Source organism: Etheostoma cragini, chromosome 20 (assembly GCF_013103735.1).
Source record: "Etheostoma cragini isolate CJK2018 chromosome 20, CSU_Ecrag_1.0, whole genome shotgun sequence".
Taxonomy (NCBI): domain Eukaryota; kingdom Metazoa; phylum Chordata; class Actinopteri; order Perciformes; family Percidae; genus Etheostoma; species Etheostoma cragini.
The window spans coordinates 7,278,751-7,293,989 of record NC_048426.1 but is presented as its reverse complement, the minus strand read 5'-3'; the positions used below and the strand labels follow the sequence as shown (position 1 = coordinate 7,293,989).

General features: G+C 41.7%; 1 protein-coding gene across 2 annotated transcripts in view; it reads left to right on the top strand.

Annotated features, from left to right (window-relative positions):
* The first annotated feature begins 11,213 nt into the window (after positions 1 to 11,213).
* Positions 11,214 to 15,239, top strand: part of plekhh1 (pleckstrin homology domain containing, family H (with MyTH4 domain) member 1) — a 35,695-nt gene continuing 31,669 nt past the window's right edge. For both annotated transcript variants that reach the window (XM_034858552.1, XM_034858551.1), the window contains exon 1: positions 11,214 to 11,494. The gene's annotated coding sequence lies outside the window, so the exon portion shown is untranslated. The remainder of the gene's footprint in view (positions 11,495 to 15,239) is intronic.

Below are 15,239 nucleotides of genomic sequence, written 5' to 3'. Positions count from 1 at the left end.
CTCTCTCTCTCTCTCTCTCTCTCTCTCTCTCTCTCTCTCTCTCTCTCTCTCTCTCTTTCCGTTTCTTCCTCTCTCCAACCAAATGCTCTCAGACTCATTGGCTACATGTGGATGATGTCAGCTCCTCGCTTACTGTGATAAAAGTAGCCGACGTATGAAAAGAAAGGCCTGCTGGTTTCAGGGTCACTATCTGAATTGTCAGATCCTTCTCACCACACCTGATTCATATTTCTCACATGTTTGCCTGACAAAGAAGATGCAACACCATCAGGATATGGAACTCATGGTTTTCATATCAGCTGTTCTACAGTAAATAAGGATCCGCACTCAGCTTCATGCATGTAAGGTTTCACATATGATAACTACATCATTGCATACAATTAGTCATTCATACAGTTCCTGATTGTGTTTGTTAGGCCCTTGCACTTTCACAAGACTGCTAAATGTTGTGTGTCCCATCCTGTACTGTAACTAATTTGCTGTATAATTTCTTTCCTGTCTGTCAGTATGTCCACCACTTTAATCATCCCCACTGAACAATATCAACAGCAACTATTTGATAGATTGACATGAAGTTTGGGACACACATTCATGGTTCCCATGTGATGAAACCTAACTGTGGTGACCCTGTAACGTTTCATCTAGCACTACCATCAGGTTAAAATCTCAATTTCTCCAAAATTTAAACTTTAATTTACAGGATTACCAAATGGCTGCAAAAATAATGACATTAGCCTCAGCTCTACGCTGTCTTTAGCACTAATTAGCAAATGTTACCATGCTTCTGTGACATCTACACCAAGACGGTGAACATGGTAAACATTACCTGCTTACGCTATGGTAACATCTGCATGCTACTATTGTCACTGGGAGCACATTCTGTATGCATGTTAGCATTTAGTGACAGAGCGGTTACATGGCTGTAGACTCTGTGGTCTCCATCATCACAATGAGCTTCTTTTCAAATCATAAACTAAAGAGGTTTTTTTTTCTGGTCACAAGGTCTGTGAGTTGGCTACGGTGGCCCACAAGAGACAGTATTTGCATTAACCCATGTCTACAGTATATGGTGAGCTGGCATGGGCAGGGTGCAGCGGGTTATGAAAGAGTGCATGGTGGTTTAGCTTTACAAGCCTATCACAGCTCTCTCTGTGTTGTACCTTGTCCCTTGAAGTCCTGTGTGGACCTCTGGTAGTTCTCTTTAACAACAAAGCCAGCTTGGTATGTGTTTACACAAAGCCGCCTCCAGTGTCTCCTCTGCTCCTTTGCAGAAACTGGCTGGCAGATAACAAACACCTCTCAGCGCCGACTAACCAAGGGATTTATAGCTTCATAAACGTCTGGTTTGGGGATGTGCTTAACAGGTCAATTTTACCTGTTTTCTGCTCTGTCAACATGGCAGTAACGGCAGCAACGGCATCTGGGAATGTGCGGCAAAGATGAGGCTCTTTTAACTTTGTTACTTAACTCCTTTCTGCTTAATGACTGTGTAGATGGGATGTTTTCTTGCCGAATCAAGTGTTAGCCTGTGTGTGGTATGGTAGGTGTCCCTTGAGAAAACAAGGATGTGTCAGTGTTAATCCCTTTGTGTGGCATTCACACTCTTCTATCTCTTCTTCTGGGGGTGAAAAGATGTCATGGTTTCAACAGGTGGAACATGCACCAGCAAAGCAGTGTGTGCTCATAGGTTGTATTAAGGTTAGTGTGAACTTCACACCATCCCTTCTCACTTTGCGCTACTCAGCACCAACAACAGATGTATTCACACAGGCATCCCCAGAGGACCAGCATAGGAAGTGGGGAAAAAACAAAACTTGTCCGTTTTGCATCTCCAAACCATAGTGTAAAGTGTAAAAACTAAAAATTCCCATTTTAAGAGGGTTGATTTGCCAGACTATTTTTATACAGTGAACAAGGCAACCAGCGAACAGCTTACTGTGTCCAGCCGAGAAATAATCAGGCACATAACCCCCCATAAATAAACAAGTTGTCAATTTTACGCTTCAGTTTTTTGTATGGATTACACAAAACAAGGTATAACATTTTAATTTATGAGCTTTAGATGTGCTGTTAGGGGAATTGTATTACCTTAGGACTGGGCCAGACTAGCTGTTTCCCTGTTTCCAGCATCTCAACCTATGCTCCATCAGAAAGCAAACAAGCGTCAAACTATTCCTTTAAAGTGCTCATATTATGCATATTTTCCGGTTCATAATTGTATATAGAGGTTATATCAGAATAGGCTTACATGGTGTAATTTTCAAGTAATGGTGTGGTGTAATTTTGTGTTGTACTGCACACTGCTGCAGCTCCTCTTTTCACCCTGTGTGTTGAGCTCTCTGTTTTAGCAATGGGGTGAGGCATCTCACTTCTTTACCATCTTTGTTGGGAGTCTAACATACGCAGTATCCAGGTAAGGACTACTAGCCATAAAGAAGTATGAGGGTGTACCACACTAGCAGCTAGGTAAGCATTATAACGTTTGTTACAAAGGGACACATGTTCGTCACGGAAGTAAAGGCTGGACTACAATAGAGCAGTTTGGAGCAGTTTGTGAACAGTGTTTCCTGTTGGAGATGGTAAGTCCCTTTGGGGGAAAACTTTGGACTTTTTCACTTTGTAAACCCATAATGTGCACAAAAACAATATATAACACATTAAAGGAAAAGGGAAAAGCCAAAAAGCCTAATATGGGCACTTTAATAACAAATTGAGGCCCAAATTATCCAATATTCCACAGAAACAAAACGTTAGAGAAACATCCCAAAAGTGAATATGAATTCTTGCAGCACATTTTTGTTTTTTCTTCTTTCCTGCCCGATTCCCAGATTTATCTTGTGACCCTTTGGATGGGCCAACTCCTGTATATAAAGTAAGTTAAAACCAGCTCCACCTTAAGCAACTTCAACAATAAATTGGTGCTTAGCATTGCATCAAAATTAACAATCTTATAAACGTAATAATAATACAACAGTGCCATGGGCCATTTTTCTGCAGACCGAATACTTTTACTTTTTGGCACAGGTTGCCGATTGAATGCAGGACTTTTTCTTTAACAGAGTATTTGTACATTATTGTATTAATAATTTTACTTGAGAAAAGGATCTGAATACTTCTTCCAGCACTGGTCTCCTATAAAGTTAGAAGTTGTAAAGCAACAGCAGGTAAAAGTCCGTATTGATTTAAATGTTATCAGCTTTGAGTTCTTGTTTCTGTTTTCCTTTAAAATGATGGCACACGACGCTCACATCCTGTCTGTTTGTGTCAAACGAGACGCTTATCAGCTGGATCTTATCATCTCTTCATGCAAAACACTCTCACTCTGTGGCTGCTGACAATGGGCCAGTTGAAGGGCAGGACCGCAGCCAAAATCTCCCCAGAGGAGCGAAGCCTTCAGGCTGGAGAGTCACAGTTTACAATGCCGGGTTTTCTCCATTTCATGCTCTCATACTCTCCATTGTCCCCGAGCTTTCACAGTTCCCAATCCGTAGGGCTTCAACAGATCATGTGACATTGCCTCATCCTCTGTTTGCAAAACGCCCTGCTTTTCTACCTCCACCCTGTTTAACTGTGGGGTTTTTCTCAGAATTTCTGCATGGTTATTATGAACACTATCTGGCATTGCACTCTTATTCTATCTCTCACTCTATCATTCTTCATCTCCTCACGCTCTTTCCCACTTGATTCAAGATTTCCCACCGTGAACAGAGAGTGTATTGTGCCCGGGCCGATCTTGTCTGTCCTCAGTGTTGACTGTTTTGTCTGTGGGAATCACTATGATGGATGGAGAGCCCCTCGATGACTGCAGTGTGTGCAAGCGGACATTTCCACTCACTCTCCCTCATTTTGTTTTGGTTTGGTGGGCTACGTCTGCTCTTCTTCCCCTTCTAGTCAAGGCGAGTGACAGTGAACGTAGTGACAAATCATCATAAAATGCAAAATCCTTTTTCTTTTGTAAATGAGAACATCCCATGGCTGCAAGCTTAGGAGGTTCCACGTCTAAATGCTCTTCTGCATCGACACTGAACTCTTGCCCTCTGGTGCACATGCACATTTTCATAAAGGAAAGTCAAACTCCCAATTGCATAATCCAATAAGAGGATATAGCTTTTAAAGTATTAGATATGACACTAGGGGCTTGTCAGAGTGAAATCTCTTTTGACTAGTGCTGTGAATTTGTAACCACAGGACGTGAACGTGGCTAGTTTCACAGCTTTAGTCAGGGTGGAAAAGTATATTCAACAATTGTGGTCTGCTGGTTTGCGGATTGGCTGCGATTTGCAAACACTCTGGCTGGATCACCTATGGTAAATCGCTGCGACGCATGACCACAAGACTCTGCGATGTAATTCAGATCTTTACAGGGCTCCATCCTGCACACAGACACAGGCTTACTGTTTACACACTGCAGTCCTACTTATGTCTTTTAGTGATACACACATGATGCATCCAGCTCCATGTGCAGCTTTATGAAATTAGTGTTATTGTGAAGTGGCTAAACAGTCATCACTCCCTGGACCTGTGATTTAAGGATCACTGTCTGACCACGATCACACTGTCTGCCTCCAAATCCACTGTCACCAGGCACACTGCTTTACATCTTACTCAGCATTGCATTTTGTCGATGATGTCTATAGTATGCACAAAGCCTGCCCAAACCCCTGCTTTAATGTCTATTACACATGGCCAGTATTCACACTGAAAAATCATTGGGCTCAAAATGGACCCAGTTTGGGTTTATATAGCACCGAATATGGGTTGACTTTACACAGCACTGAGGGGTTGTTTTGACCCAGTGTTAGTTAGTTAGTGTTAATACGTTTTTATTACAAAAATATGGTTATTGTGACCCAGTTAGACATAACAAGCTCAAGTTTCACCTTAAAGCATATGACAATGTGAAAATAATGAGAGAATATGAAAGGGGTTACTCATATGAACCTACAGAGAAGGATCACCTGAATCTGCTGCCGCCCTTGGCTTTACGGAGCTTTATATTGAGTTTTAGCACATTTTTATGCTGTCCAGCTGCAACTTTACTGTTTTGGATCACTCTCACTTTCATAGCGTTGTTATCAGCTGCAGCAGGCAGGTGTTTTCTGAGAAAAAGCTCTAAAAACCCACTGTACACCACCTGTTCAGCACCAAGAAGCAGACAGACACAGTCAGCAACTAGCTGGGGGACATTGTGGAGCCTTTAGCAGCTAAAGAGCCAGAAATTCTGTGATTTTTAGAGTGGGATGTCGGAGTGGAATGTTTTTCTCCTTTTTCCTTTCGCAGCAGTGGCCAAAAGCGAGATGACCCCTACCTGCAACACTAGCTTTGTTAACTTGAAGCCACACTCCAGCTCATCAAGTAGACCACACACAGTGAGGAGGAAGCTCACTGTTGAAGAAGAAATACAGAGGATAAAGAGGCAAAGGGGAGAGGAGTTAACAGTCTTGTTATCACAGGGGGTGAAAAATGAAATGGTGAGAAGTTTTTTCCACCATAAAAACTCATAATGTATGTTCACCACCTCCCCTCAGTGTCAAACGTGTTATCCTTTGCATCTCTCATCCTCGGGGCTGTCCTCTCTCTCACAATGCTGCTGCTAAAGTGAGTTTGGTTTATTTTCTTTTTATATGGAGTTTCCATCATGCTCCACTCCCTCTGTGGTTCCAGCGCGGCTGGCCAAATGGCAATAAAATGCTCAAAGGACATCAGAGAGGGAAAAGGAGACCTATTTGTTAGCCTAACAAAATCTCCAGTGGATAAATAGGCAGTCAACATGTAAGAAGAAAGGGGTGAAGATCTGGTCCAGTGCTGTTGTGAGGGGTAAGATAAGTGTCCGAACACTAACAGTCACAGAGAAGCATCTAACCAGTGTTAGGGTTTTTGTACGAGATTGGTCAGTAGTCAGTCAACCGACCTTCAACATCTGAATTCAGTAGTCTTTATTTATGTTGTGGGAGCCTTCTTTTTATGTACAAGGTCAATTAAAACTCAAAGTACTGAAAATATGCACAATACAAGAAAATAAAGTAAACACATAAAAAAAGAACATAGATCAAATAAAAACAGCTTTGGTCAAATAAAAAAATGCATGCAAAGTCTTCATAAAAAGCCCTTTCCACAGCTGTGTTTGCTAAAATGATGGCTTTAAAATGTAAGTGGAATGAGTGAGCCCATGTTGAGATTTTCCTGCAGTCTGTTTCATTTGGATTTGAAGTAAATGAAAACTAAAAGCAGATTTTTCTTGTTTTATTGTGGTGTGTTGATCTAAACAGTCCCGAAAAATCTATGTCAGTGTGTGTACCCTCTGTCTCGCTGTCTCACTCCTGTCAACAAAGAAGACTTGTCTTTTTAATCTAATGGACTGTATGTGTGTAACTATATAGTGGTTCAGTCTATCACCTGACATGCAACAGGAAACCTCAGGACATAGAGTCACAGACATGGATCAAAGATTGATTTCTGTCTAATTTGTTATTTTAATCTAAAAAAAGAAGAAGCAACTCAACTGACTGAGAAGGAGTTGTATGTGCAAATACATGTTACAAAGTAGTACTCAAAAGAACAGTTTAAAGATACAGCTGACAATATTTTAATGTTTTATCAAAATCACAAAATACCCAAATCAACATTACAATTTGCTCCTACTAAGATGTGGATGTTGAATACAGGTCACAAAGACTTACTCAAATTTTTGTTTTTAAGATTATTAATTTGGGCATTTTGAGGGGTTCATTGACAGGACAGCTGAAATAAAAGGGAAGGGGGGGAACAGGTCAAAGTCAAACCCGCGCCCGCTGCGTTAAGGAGTAAACCTCCAAATATGGTCGCCCGCTTCAACAACTTAGCTATCCGGGCGCCCGACATCCTCAAATTTTAAATAAACTCTAAACTTAGTTTCTAAAGCAGCTGGGAGCTGAGGTTTTTAGCAACCGTTGCTCCAACAAGTAAACATGCATTTGTTTACCATTTTCAGTCGAGATTTTGGCGTGCTAATGAGTATTTACAGCAGGACAGTGTGTGGACATCTACAACCTATGACCTGATTGTCATAATGGTTTTTAGATGATAACTAAAGGAGGGAAAGTAGCTGTATCAGGCTTTGGATACAAAGAAAATACCTGTAGAATGAATTGCTGGTTTTGGTGTTTTCATTGGATTTGTGGATATATCAAAAGTTTCAGTCACCAAATGAGCATCTTTCCTCACCTGATATCTGAATACAGCGTTATCCATTGTTGTTAACGTTTTATTGGTCTCCAGTGAAGAAATGACAATTTTTTCACTTCGTTGTAAGAACAAACTACACACAGGAATGAAATACACACAGGCTCAGGTCCTGTACATGCACAATTAGAGAGATGTCAGAGTGAGGGGGCTGCAACTGCTGGACAGGCCCCCCGAGCTGTAGGGGGGTTTGGTGCCTTGCTCAGGAGCACCTTGGCAGTGCCCAGGAGGTGAATTGGCACCTCTTCATCCAAAAGTCCGGTTCCCAACCCAACTCCCTACGGACTGAGCTACTGCCACCCCTTTTTGATTGGGGTCAGTCAGGTCTCCCATCTCCGCTGAGTGACCTGGTCATGGTCTAGGTCATCACACGGTTCTGGAGTTTAAATAGCTGTTAGAACACACAGTAATCTGCAAACACTTGGTGAAACTGGCCTTAAGCTCCCTCTCTACTGTCCTGCCTCCCCCTCGCTGAATTGGCTGCCATGCCCGAGAATAGGCATGTAAACCATGTAGGCCTGAAACCAGTTGTTTTGACTGAGAGCACTGAGGCACTGACTTATTGTGCAACACAAGGCTGAGTCTTTAGCCTTCTAAGCTATAACGATAAATTCCCTGCTGTAAATACACACCTCGCACTTCCAGCATGGAATTTGGAAGTATTTTCCCTTAAAAGTTGTAGTGAATCCTATAGGAACATTTTTGATACACACAACAGAGAGTATATTTCATCAGCATTGTTACAGTGTTCCCAAGAACTCCCCACCCATTAGAGTCAATTTGGTACTCTGCTAGTTTTGAGCAGGCCTCCAGCGCTATATCAGTGCTGTCAATGGACAACCAACACTCCAGTCCCCACTTAAATCACACCTACTTACTTTAACGTTAATGGGTGAAATAAAGTTACTAGATAGCATTAAATTGGCACTCAAGTTGTCTAGCCTAAGTGGCACTTCACTTATTGTCTGAGCAGGGTATTATGAGTGCTATGAATGATATACAAATACAGCTTGAACAAGATGTGGGTCATCACGTTTTAGCCATGCTACCAATGTCAGTTTGTCCGACACTTTGGTTAATGACCAAATAGCTGCACCTTTTATTTAGTTCTAATTACCAAATGTTAGCGTGCTGACACGCTAAACTTATATGGTGTTAGCATTGAGCATCATTGGGAGTATGTTGCCATGCTGATGTATGCATTTAGCTCAAAACACCTTGAGCTGCTAGCAGCAAGGCTGTATGCTGCAATCCTGTTTCCTAGGAATAATCGGAAAATGTCTTTCCGACTGGAAATATTCACGTGAACGCCCCCCTCAAGTCAGAAAGACAACTCTGAAAGTCAGTGAAAATGTTGTTACATGACTTGCCAAATAGATGTCATATTACACAGAAACATGGTGGAGAAAAGTAAATGTTGGGTTAATTAATAAATGAATTAACATATTGTATGTAATTCTTTTGCTAACATGTCATTTGTAAAATGGTATAAGGTTGTAAGTTATTTATAAAAGGCATTTATTCGCATAAACCCTGGTAACAACAAGTTAAGTAAAGAAACAATATAGTGGGTCTTCCCTAAAGTATTGCGTAAAAACTTGAGTTTTTAGGGGATACTGGTGCTGGTGCAGCAACTATACTGGGACAAAATCACCAATATAAAGCTTCAAACTGTTCAACCTACTTAGATAGCAACATGAACTTTCACACCAACCCATCATTCAGATGCTAACACTGTGAGCAATAAAATACACAACTTTCCAACTCGAGAAATAGGACTATCCAAGGAGCATGTTAGTAGACTCTTGTTGTCTGTGAACAATAGAAATACATAGATGCCCTTTGTAGTGGGAGTATTTGTGTTGCTGAAGTGCTTTTTGTGAACATGTGATCCTGGTTCCATGTCAAACAGCATCCTGGTCCCCTTTTTTCACAGACTGTCAGCTGAGAGGAACAATTGCAGTGATTTGTGTGTCTGTCTGATTCTGTCTTTACACCTGCACTCTGTATTTGTCATGTACTACTTCAGTCAGTGGACGCAGAAGGGCGTGTCACAACACTGCATGTTTGTTACATTAACACGCAAAAAAAGAAAGAAATCATGCCATGGTTCCATTTCAGGCTGTATTATAATTAGACTTGAAATGTTCTTTTCTTGTTAGAGACACTCTGTTGTAGGTCTGTTGTATGCCTGATGATATGTAAAAGTAAGCTAGTAACTAATGTGAATTATTTATTTTTGCATGCAACAATTCAAATACTCAGACAGACGTAAAATGTTCCAGATGGAGATATGCTACAGAGAGGAAACCGATCTTCCCACCAGGGCCAAAAGTCTGCCTTTCTGATTAGACCTGACTAAAACAGCTTGACTGGGAACTAGTTATGACATTTCAATGAAACCTTGTGAGATTTAGAATGAAGAATGAAGGCTAACACTTTGAGATCTCAGCGCACTTGTATTTTGTCGGTGTGGTCCCAAATTACCCCCTCACAATTCTTTTACCACCCAGATAATGATTCATTACAGTTGCAAAGCTCCACACAGTGGTTTAACAACTTTTGATTCCAGTAAAGCCTACCCTGCAAGCCTTGCCAATAAACAAACATACTGTAATTAGGCTACTTAAAACCTTAAAGTTGGACTTTTCAGTGCTCCCTCATGGTGGTCTTGATTTTTAATCAGAGGTAATACACAGACTGCTTCAAATGGCTTAAAGACCCCCTTACTCAGAAATGTGCTTGTTGTTGCTTCACTTGCTTATGAATAGATTTTGCATTTTGGGGGCAAAGGAGTATGTTTTATGCTAGTGGGATGCTAACTTTGGTTTGAACGGAAATATCTGAAAAAACTATTGGATAGATTGCCATGAAATGTTATACAGACATTTTATTCAGCCGATGTATCCTAATAACTTTGGCAAAGGCATTTACTAAAGAGACATCATTTGTGATTCTGAGTAAAATGTCTCATCAAATGTATGTATGTATTACTGTAACATTTGGTACCCAGATGTATTTCCCCCTTAGAATTAATTGGTATAATGTTGGTGTCCATGACTTTTAGCATCATCATCAGGTCAAACTTAAAATTTCTGCATTACTTATCTTTGCGACCAAATACTCGCAAAACAAATGATCTCCCCATCTTAGTTGTAACAGTTGTGACCTATGGTTTAACAAATAACAAATGCTAACACACTAAACTAAGAAGGTGAACATTAGCTAAACATGTAGTATGTTGTTTATTGCAAACATGTTTCTGGCGTTGATGATGCAGGCACATTTTTAATTTAGCATTATTAAATTTAACTTAGTCTAATTCATTTAGCATAATTAATGTCACTTGCCACTTACATTATCATCAGCCTCAGCTGTATTGTAACGTTACTTTGTGTTTGCTGCTGCTAATAAGCCAATGTTAGCCTGCTAAAACACAAACTAAGATGGTGAACATACAATATTAAACATTGTAATGTTACCTGCTTCATCAGTATGTTATTATTGTCATTGTGAACATGTTAGCATTTAGCTTTAAGCCCTGCTGTGTCTGAGGCATCCTCACAGAACAGCAGGCAAGGCTTTAGACTCTTGTTAGCATCCTTACATGCTAGGTAACTAGCTATAGCTATCGGTGTAAAGAGAAAATGTAACGAGCATGGCTGATTTGTTAAGTAGTTAATTTTTTTAAATATTAATTATTGAAATTAGTCTTTTTTAAGTTGAAGAAACACAGGAATATGCAAAAGATTGAGTATTTGTAAAAGTTCATCATATGAAGACTAAGTAGGCTACACGAATATAGAAACGAAATGTGGTTCTGTTTTTGTGTAAGGCTATTGGGGCAAAAGACTTTTTTTTTTCTGCAGCTCAAAGAAATCTTCTGCGTTGACATCCTGAAGGAAAAAAAGAAAAACTCGAGCAGCCTAGTACAATATCCTGAGCAGCTCCTGGACACAAGGGGGGCCTGACTCCTGGAGAAATTTGATCCTGCATTGGGCCCTTTAAAGGAATATGGGATGAGTCTGTTGAATGGAGCTCAGAGTGAAGTCCTACTGAAGTCTGCGCTCCAGAGAAAAGCTAAGGACAAGCAGCAGCGGGACGGGGGTCGACACAAGACATGAACCACTGAAAAAAGAAATGAATGAGGAATGAGAGCGGAGAGAAAGTCGAAGTGAAGAAGTTATGAGCCGAATTGCGACGAATTACAGGGTAATGTGTCCGTGAGCGGGGGAAGCCGACTGAAGGGGGAGAGAGACAACAAAGTCACAAGGTAAAGTAGCTGTGAAGGACTCCGCTATAGAACCGACTTATCCCTTTAGCTTCTTCCATATCACGCACTGCTTTTGATGCAGATGCCAAGGGACATATTTAACCAAGACACACGAGGTTGTTAGGGACAAAAGCAGCAGCTGCAGTTAAGTTTAATAAGAGATGTCTGAAGCCTATTTGAACCTGAGCCTGTTTTTTTTTTGCTGACCAACGGTTTTACGGTTGCTACAATTCTACTACTAAGCCGTCTGGCACACCTGTTCCTTGTGGCCTTTTTTGGACAAAATCTTGCCGCGAGGTAGCTTTTAAAAACACGTATTCAGGCTTGGCTATATTAAGTAGCCTATATATGTTAATCCAGAAAAAAATAGGTCTACGTTTTCTTGTTTTTATTGTCATTTGCTTGGCTTTAGAGGGAACTGTGCACACATGCATGTTCTTCTCATTAACATGTGCATCTGGAGAAATACTGCTCCATACATCAATCTGACCTCTGCAGCAGCCGCTAGCAGTTACTAAACACCTTCTCAAGCTAAAACACGAACAGAAGATATATTTTCTAGTCTCACAATGTATGGTTATAGCTGTCTCTTACTGTAACTCGTGTTTGTGTGTGTGTGTGTATGTGTGTATGTGTGTGTGTGTGCGTGCAGGAGAGCTGCAGAGGTAGATGTTTACACCTCAGTGCAAAAGAATGTCATGGCCTGTAGTTAAGGCTAAGACTGATAATGATTGTGGTCAGTTTGCTGAGGCCTGTTATTAACCTGAGCTGGAAGAGAGCTGAAGGTTTGCTTGCCGGCAATGGTAGCAGGAGAGGATGTGGAGGAAGGGAAGAAGGAGGGAGGGATGAGGAGGGTGGGAAAGGTGCTGCAGGAGCAGAGAAGAAGAAGCAGCACAGGAGGATGGAAAGTGAGAGGTGCTGGGAGGAGGAGATGTGAGGCTAGATAGAAAGAGGAGGAGCGGTACGGCAGGATAGATAAGATGATAAATGGCAGGAAGATAACCATGGGCTGCATTCATGTTTAAAAAAAAGTAGGCTAAAGACTTGCAATGGCCTCTGCAGTGCTTTTAATGTCTGATTTGAGTAACTGGTCAGTTAAAAAAAGTTAAACAGTTATGATTCTTAATTAGTATAAGATAACAATAAAAATTAGGGCAAACACTCTTTTTTATGATTTTTTTAATCATTCTCCTTTTGCACCACATAACATAAACCTCAATGTTTCTAAGAAAGGGGTCAAAGGTTAAGAAATATGTAGCTGCATTGGAGATGCCCCCCTCGTCTTTATTTATGGGACTACATCCCAGCTGTACTATAATAGTGAGGCACTAATTTAAACAAAAGCGCGAGGCCTACTTGACCGGATGGGAGTCGACAGAGGTCCCCTTTGTTAAACAAATGGGGCCGCCGGGGAGAAGATAAGGCAATATTTAACACACCCATACTTGACTCCTCAAGCTCTCAGATCATTTGTCTTTGTCTGCTTTGGTACACACAGAGAACTGCCACGCCGACATGAATCTGCAGAGACTGACCCAGATTTACACACACACAAACACACACATGCTCTTATGCTGTTTGATGGGAGTCTTTTATTTGATGGGGTGGAGGGATACCAAAACACGCGAAAGCCAATTTGGACCTCGGCAGAGACAACAACAGCGAGGATTTGAAATGTCTGGTGGGGATGATATCACTGAACCACCTAATCACTTACATCACCGCAGCTGCATGCTCAGCAGTGTGTCAGTGTGTGTTTGTGTGCGCATGCTCATGTGTCTGTTTCCAATCTATTTCAGTGTGTATCTCCATCTGTGTCTGTCTGAGCTCTGGTAAGCAAGCGCTGAAGAGTTACTACTGGCCGGGGAGTGTGTGTGGGTGTGTGTGTGTGTGTGTGTGTGTGTGTGTATGAGAGTATGTGTGCTCCTTGTATCATCTGAGTAAAGGTGCAGTCGAACAATCCGCTTTTGCAACAGACATGTTCCAACCAAATGATTTTATAACAATCTCTGATAGCTTCCATATTTTGAATAAAAACGTTTCTCACTAGATATCAAATCTCACTCAGTCTGAGAAATAATGGAATATGACTGTCAGTGTAGTCAATAGAAAGCAGTTGTCGGTGATGGCAGGCAAACGATCCTGCTGGGACGATTGCGGTGGCGTTTCCATTCAGTCGTCCTCCCCACTGTTTGCTCTGGCCGCGGCTACGTGCAAGTTCTCACAGCTAGATAGAAGTAGAGAAGCTCCCGGGGCCTTTGTGTTTGTCTGCATCCAGGAGAGGACTCGCCATTCTGGGCTTCGGCTCCCCCATGCACCTCACACTCTGGGTGGCCTGAGCGTTACCAAACGTGGATCTACCATGCAGATCCTGGAAAAGCTTGCATTTGTTGTCTTCGCTTTTTATTTTTTCTCCCACCACAATATTTCCAGAATTGGCATACTATTTCAGACAGAGGAGATACTGCAGAAGAGAATTATCATACATAGCAATAGTCTCAGTGGAGAATTGTCTTTTGAGTTTCTGTGATACATCCCACAATGGAGGGCTATGCTCATGCAAAAGGAGAAAATGACTCCAGTTTAAATGTAAGCTGCAACAAAAGCTACTTTACCCCCTCCCCCCCACACACACACACACACATTGAAAATGAGCTGATTTGTGGCAGGCTGGTGATGTGGGGTTGAGTTTATCCCAATGCTCACCGATGCAGAGAGGAGTTGTGGCCTTTTGTGACCTTTGGTTGCTTTCATTCCTCATTCTGCTCAGTAGAAAGTTTAACTTTACCTTTGGTGCTTACTGTTTGGTTCCTTGCACCGGTTGGCATGAAGTGAAACCCTTATGTTCAACAAGTTGGGAGTGCTAAAGGATTTTTTTTGGGGAGAATTAGCAAGGCAGTGCTGAGAGTGTTTAACCATTAAATGGCTTGTTTGCACCCAGCTGTTTTAGCTCCCAAATGAGGGCCTGGAGACATCTGTCCTTGCTTGCCCCAGTGTGAGCCAGCACTGCTTATTCAAGCTGGCGTCTTGCTTTACTTAACCTTCATCTTCATCATCAGTCTGCCCTGGAGAGACAGTGTGAGATGTCGGTAGATGAACCTTGACTGTTTAGCCTGGGTACAGCGGTCGGCTGGCGAAACCTCCACATGCATGACTTCTGTAATTTGTTTGCTAAGCCTGTATTTATGAGCATGCTAATTGTAGGGAGTGCCATGGCACAGTTATAGTTGCTGGACTTTGAACGTCTGCTGTTCTGCTGTCTGGCGGCGCTTTTAGTCTGTCTGCCTGAATATTGCTGCACTTTTTAAAACTTCTTTTAAACTTACCTAATTTCTTACTGATTAAAATGCAAAATCTCGCACATCACTGGGCTCTTGTGATTTATAACCCCAAAGCCGATTGTTACGGCTACTTTTATCTCAAGATAATCAGACTTTTATTGAGATCACACAGTAGGGCCTTGACCTTTGTGAATGAGTATCTGCCCAGAGAAAAATAGCCACAAGTCAGTCCTCCTCAGGTAAAAATAACCTCAGTGCCCCAGTTTCCCACATTCAGCACCCTGGCCATTCATTCTCACACATTCCTTCCTCCTTTCTTTGCCGAGGCGAGCTGACGGCCCCCCTCTCTAACTGTGATGGGACTGTCATGCAGAAAGACACTATTGTGGTGCGCAGGATCCCGTTTCACTCTTGCCTTGTAATTAAGAAGGGATTGCATCGCTAGGGAGTTGTTGGTGGGGGTG